The 7,252-nt window shown below is 30.6% G+C and overlaps 1 long non-coding RNA gene across 1 annotated transcript; it reads right to left on the minus strand.

The window, feature by feature from the left end:
- Positions 1 to 231: 231 nt before the first annotated feature.
- On the minus strand, positions 232 to 2,739 carry LOC132755947 (uncharacterized). Its single transcript, XR_009629264.1, has 3 exons — positions 2,148 to 2,739; positions 1,010 to 1,112; positions 232 to 751 (listed from the first exon to the last, which is right to left on the minus strand). It is a non-coding gene; the product is annotated as an uncharacterized LOC132755947 (long non-coding RNA).
- Positions 2,740 to 7,252: the final 4,513 nt, after the last annotated feature.

A 7,252-nucleotide genomic window follows, 5' to 3' on the forward strand; every position in this document is an offset into this window, starting at 1 on the left:
CAACCTTTTCTGACTATTATCTGACCATAATCCAACCTTTTCTGACCATTATTTGGACATAATCCAACCTTTTTCTGACCATAATCCAACCTTTTCTGACCATTATCTGACCATATGCCAACCTTATCTGACCAAATTTTCTGACCATGATTTAACCTCATTCAAAACTTTTGGAATATTATCTTTTTTCATTTTGAAGCTCTTTAATAGGGTTTAATAAATAAGCATTCTTATGATTTTAGCAATTTATTTTATACTCGGAATCACAAGTACAAAACAAGAAATGTGGTACTATAACAAAATGCAAGATTTACATAATATTTTTTGAAACTATTAAACTTGACGGTATGTACTTTAATAACGCTTCATGTATTAATTAAGCATGTTTTAGAAATAAGATAAACAAAATCCTTAAAATCCTTCTTGAATATTAACACTGACATTTTATAAAGCAAACATCCATGCATGTGTTTTTTCTTATATCACCACTGAACTGATCACTCTGAGTTTGGGATTTTTCAATCATCTATCCAACTCACTGATTGTATATTTGTCTTTGTATTTTATAACTGAATCTAGATCTGAATGTTAAATGGAACAATATTCTGAATATTTTGTTATAACTATAAATAGCAATGTTCATGTATCTTCATTAGTATTCTAGCTTCTTTCGTCCTCCTACACTATGTCGATCTGGGGCATACTATAAGCGTATCATTACCGTCTCCAACCTGAGATCTCATCACACTTTCTGAAATTAAAAAAATAAAATAATCAGTTACAAGCGCAAGAAATAAATCACTTATACATATTATAATTAAACGAAATTCTAACAAAACTCTCCAACTACTTAAAAAGATACTTATTATTTTTAAGTTAGTTTAAACCATGTAGTTTCGTGTACCTACTGTATATATCTATTAATTTTGATAAAAATGGCTTCGTGAATCTCATTATAAAATCAAGGGTAATAAGATCACTGTATTTTCTATAATATTTTGAAATATACCTGTCACAAAATCTTGGTAGGTTTTCATTTTTCTTTTCCTCTAAATATTTTTATCTTCCTCCTGAACTTTTGACACATGTTGAATTATCATAGTTTTCACAATCTGAAAGATGAAATATAATCGTTTTAGAATTTAACCATGTGGTGGAAGGATGTTTGTCTAATACAATAGGCAAAATCCAATTACTATTAATCTTAGTTAACTCATAAGCGCATGAAAAACTGATATAACAAATACCAAAATGAAATTAATTTTACTCCCGCAAAAAATGATATTGTTATTTTTTTATATTCAATGTACTTTGTACAAATGCTCATACAACATCAAAGAAATTCACATGTTACTGTCATTTTTGTAGATATAATGTCTGCCCAGCATGATCCGATCTACTAAGTGTATATAGGACAGACTGGCTTAGTGAAAAAACGTTTTATGATACGAGCATACAACTTGTTGATAAGCAGGCTAATTAACAAACTATTACTTTTATTGATTTATAACTATGATAATGTGTTTTCTGATTGATAATATGTTGTTTGATTACATTAATAAAAAGATAGCAAGTCAAATACAATGTGCTTTCAGATATATCTTACCAAAGTCGTATCATTTACATGTATCAAATGCCATGAATCATTATCAGAATATAAGAAACACATGGTATGCTAACAGTATGGGTATAGTACTTAAATTAACAATGAGTAGTTTAACAACTACACAGATATCAAAATCAAACTGCATCTGATACATGTGTAAATGACTGGCCCCTCATATAAGGGAAATTCATGTTGATAAGAAATAAGAGGAAATTTTATTTACCAGCATTTGAATAATAAGAGTCTAACGTACTGCATTTAACTTTTTATTGATTTCAATTGCTAGGATATTTCCTACCATTGATTGTGCATTTATTTGGCATGGCGATATAGTGTGGGAAAAATGATCCGATTATACAGACTGTTCTATAGCAAATGATAAATCATAAAGTGTTCTTACGTGGAAACAAAAATATTTATCTCGCGAAATCACGTTACATTAAGTTTTACCAGTCAAACATTTCAATGATCAAATAACCATCGAATCCATGCAAACATGCGGTAAATTAGCATTGAAAAACAATATGTAATGTTTGCCTACCTTTTTCTTTTGTTTGGAATATACAAGTTTGTCTGTCAACCCGTCGTTTTTTTGTCCGCCAATACAATTGAATTTCAAATCCGATAAGTCGCAAATTCGAATTTACTAAATTATTTACCACTATAAAATGAAGCCCTCACAATGATAACAGCTTCATTGTAAATTATATAAACACTTCTTAGACTAATTCGAGGAGATAAGATATTATTTAAACGAAAATAGAGCAAATATATTTCATACTGATCTGCGACTATCCGTTTACAGAGCGCCACCTATCGAATATCGTACGTTAGCCACCCACGTGATACTGTTGTTTTGATGGAGAAAATAAATATATAATGTGCCCTTTCCAAACTTAAACTTAAAATTCTCGCTGTTTATGCTTTCATTTATATATATATTGGTTTCATAAATTAAATTCACCTATTGTCAGATTACCGACCAAAACCCGACGTCGAGTCGACGTCAAAATGAAACGTCTGTTAGACGTCGGGGATTCAACGTCGATTTGACGTTGTATGAAGGTCACCGACGGCGCGACCAAAATTCAACGTTGATCCAACGTTGGGTCAACGTCGGGTGTTTGCTGGGATGCAGTCCTATACATTTTCTCAAATACCTTCAAGTCTTAAGAATTTCCTTTTAATTAGTTACAGAATTTTTTTTTAAGTATTTATATGACTATGACTGTGTCACTGTAAGGGAAGTGGGCCAGAATGTTAATCTTCTTGTTTTAATACCCCACCTGCTTTTATTACCCCTGTGATGATATACATAAGTAAAGATTTCTAAAAAAATCCATTACATTAAAATCGGAGATCTTCCCAGCTGCGAATGCAGTTATATCAAGATTGTTTGTACACATAATTTGATAGATGTTTTACAAATTTCATCCGATTTACTCAAGATTTTAGATATACATAGAAAGACAAAAGGAATTCGCATATTAAGAACTTTGCCATTTTTCACGTTCACCCTCTATAAAAACCAACCATTTTCAGATAGTTTCTACAATAATTATTACATTGTTTAAAAACTTTAAAAACACTTAAGTGTCATAGTAATTGTAAACATTATATATAATCAGGATAATTTTTAGATATAATAAGGAATGATATAATAAATCAATGTGTTATGAACACTGATTAATATATGCCTGTTTCTATGAAATAGTATTCTAATAGGATCATACAAAATGAGATAGAACGTACAGAAAATAATAAATAAAAAAAATGACATAAGGTATCCCACTTACCTATGAATATCTTATATCCAATTAACTGATCATTGATAATAAATTAACAAATGTCACTACATGTTGTTTTTCCATAATGACTCTTATTTATTCATCAGGTTTTCATGAATGACCACATTATTTAAAAACGAAGCCTAGGGTAAATTTAACATACGTTTCCAACTGTCCGTAAAATATTGTATTGACGTATTTCAGTGTTTATGTTTACGGTCAATTTACTGGCGATTGATTACATCTTTTCGTGACGGGATACAAAACTATCCTGATCCCTACTATTTCATTGGTGTAAATTGATACATTATTTTATAGGTGAATGAAAAAAATTAGATTTTGAATTGTTAGAAAAGTGATATATTAAACCGTTCTAAAATTTAATTTACAAACAAATGTATTTATTTAGCATTGTTAAAAGTATACGAATATTAAAATATCTAAGATACTAATGTATCATATTGCAATCTTTTACTTTGCTGTTTTTCCTACTTTGTTGATATTTTTCATAATATATTAAAACATTGAAAAAGAAAAGTCTTTTGAATGTCGATATTTTCTTCTGTAGTCATTTATTAATCTTACGATTGTAGGTTTAAGACAATATCCAGTTACTGACCGAACGAGATCTCATCTACGGACCGACGAATAATATCACATATGCAAAGCAATTTAGCCATGCACAATAAACTTTGTTATCTTTTAAATAATGAGTCAAATTAGAACATAAAGTTCATTTATTTAACAAAGCTATCAATGCAAACAAAGTTTGGTCTGATACATTTTTATAAACAAATAAACATACGTCAAAAGTATTCGTATTTAGCATTTATTATCTGATGTATCTCTTATGTAATGCCATACGAATTACTGTGTTTTTGCAGCTGAAATTAGAAATGCATAGAAACCTTTACTTTCTTCAAATCTTAACAGGAAAAGATTACAGAAATAGCTAGAGAATAACTGATAAGCAAAAAATCACTGTTAACTTTCATTAATTGGTGTATTCACTTGCTTAAAACATCGTGACATTTCTAGCGGGGATGAAAGTGTTTTTGTGCTATGTTTTTTCATAAAAGACTGACGCAAACATGGAATTCATCAAAACCATCAGGATTAAAGTTTGTTATATTAAAGGAACGTTTGGACATTTTTATTGACATCAATCATGATAGATAAAAAAAGTAAAATAGAAATGCCATTCCTAATTTCTCTTCAAATGTGAACTTTTTGTACAAATATCTCAACCTAAGCTACATGTGTAGCATTTACAGCAGCATGTATGACAAGCATATGACGGGAGTTTATGAAAGTTTTTTAAAAACAACAATTTAGAATAAAAGTGTTGATCCTTTGATGCTTATGAAATGAAATTTGATAAAACTTTTTGACATCCATTTACATTAAAGCACAATAGGTAGCCCTGAATTTCACTAAAACGGTAGGATACACACATGTAGCACATGATATACATAAGGTACCAGACTGTACCGTTTATCAAAGAATCTGTTTATGGTGTTGATTTTAAAGACAAATGAAGTGTATTTGAAGAGCTATTTCCTATCAAAACATACATTACAACCACATTTTTATCTGATATAATGCGTTATCAGTGGTAAAGTTAGCAAACTTTACCTAATTGAAAATAAAGCTGACATTGTTTCTTCATAAAGACTAATCCGTGTCTTAAACGTTCAATACAGTCAAGCAAAACAGTTTTATGTCAATTATTTGTAAATTGGTGGATATAAAACTATTAATTACGGTGTAAGAAATTGAAGAAAAAAACATATTATGATATTTTTTTTAAATTAACTAAAAATATTGTTTGTACATTTACTGCGTGTATCACATGCACAAATACCACCCGCAGTATAAATTACGGCTTTGATCAGGAATGTCATTGATTACATCACAACTTTAAGCTGTAGTTAAAGTAGTTATATTGTTTGAATTCAATGACATACATGTATATACGTATATAATAAAAAGGTCATTGTAAGACTCTTATATAATTACTTGTATTTGGCTCCCAACGGATCGAATAGAGTTTACTAGACAAGGATCTCAGTCAGCGTTTCATTGTCTTGTGAGATCTTTATCTAGTATATTCTACTATAATCTTAGAGTCAAATAAATCTCAAGATAAAAGATCAAAATACTCCTTCAATGAATTAATTAAAGAACATGTTTATAACGAAATAATTAAAAAGGAAACCTCTCTCGATGACAATGTAAACAAAACAAATATCTGAACACACAACCTTGTTTTTATTGTGCCTATTCATTAACGGTGATATAAAACCTTACACACACGCTAGCACCGTCCAATGTGGTATTCAATACTTAACACTAAAAGACCCGAATCGAAGACTACTGAGGACAAGAAAATAAAACAACACTGAAACAAAGTACGGGACAACCTTACAGATATGTCAAACAGCATGTGTCACCTGCCCCTGAATATAAATACCCCTATTAAAGCATTCTTTTTAAATATTTATAAGACATTTCTGTAATGTAACATAAGTCAGAGGAGAGAAAAGATATAGTATGATTGCAGCTGGGTGATAACTTTAGGAATATGAACTATAAGATAAAAATTGACAGGCACAAAAATTCATCTAAGTCAAAATTTTCTCTTACTGTGATTAAAATCTTAACTCAACTCTGCAAATGGAAAAGGGCACTTAAACAGATGTTTACAAACAAGAAATTGTTTAACTGTAAAATTTTATAAAGTGAACCACAACCAAAATACATTATCAGTACAAGTGTGACTAGGTACTGTTTATATTACGTAACATGACATGACCGAGCATTTCCAAAAAAATAAATTCTGTATGAACTCTTACCTTTATAAAAATGGATCTCACTTAAAGTGTTTAAAATTATAAGATAAAACAGCAGGAAGTCGTAACAATTCTAATAAATACAGAACTTTACCTTTAAGATGGCCTATAAATCAATCATTTCTATCAAAGTTTTCTTATATCTTCTTCAGGTGTAAAAACACCAGATGATATTTTAAATGCTTCATTCACTTACAGGTGATATAGATCATCGCTTATATTGATAACGAGAAGGAAAAACATTCCATATATATTTCTGCTGAATGATTAAATGGTGTTATTATCTGTTTCAAATTGAATCAAGCATTATTATAAAAATTAAAATTTTATTTATCACTAATCAAAGATGCCACATCAATTACCAGCTGGTGTGATAAGACATATGAGCCGTGTCATGACAAAACCAACATAATGGGTCTGCGACCAGCATGGATCCAGACCAGCCTGCGCATCCGCGCAGTCTGATCAGGATCCATGCTGTTCGCTATCAGTTTCTCTACTTGTTATACAAGTAGACAGCATGGATCCTGATTAGACGGCGTGGACGCGCAGGCTGGTCTGGATCCATGCTGGTCGCAAACCTATTATGTTGGTTTTGTCATGACGCGGCTCATATTACATTATAATCATATAGAAGCACCAAAATTAAAGTAACTATTTCAAATTTAACTTGGTCTATTTGATCATTTTTGAAACACACATGGGGTCAACACTTTCGTACATTGTCTCAACACTTTCCTACAAAATCGCAATTTTGTCTACACTGTCACAGCACTACAATACATTGTTACAACACTATCGTACATTGTCACAGCACTATCGAACATTAACTCAGCATTATCGTACACTGTAACAACACTACCTTACATTGTCACAGCACTATCGTACATTGTCAAAACACTATCGTACATTAACTCAGCATTATCGTACACTGTCACATCACTTCAATACATTGTCACAGCACTATCGTACATTGTCACAACACTATCGTACATTGTCTCAACACT

This window comes from Ruditapes philippinarum, unplaced genomic scaffold (genome assembly GCF_026571515.1).
Source record: "Ruditapes philippinarum isolate M1 unplaced genomic scaffold, ASM2657151v2 ctg20848_1_1_1_1, whole genome shotgun sequence".
NCBI lineage: Eukaryota > Metazoa > Mollusca > Bivalvia > Venerida > Veneridae > Ruditapes > Ruditapes philippinarum.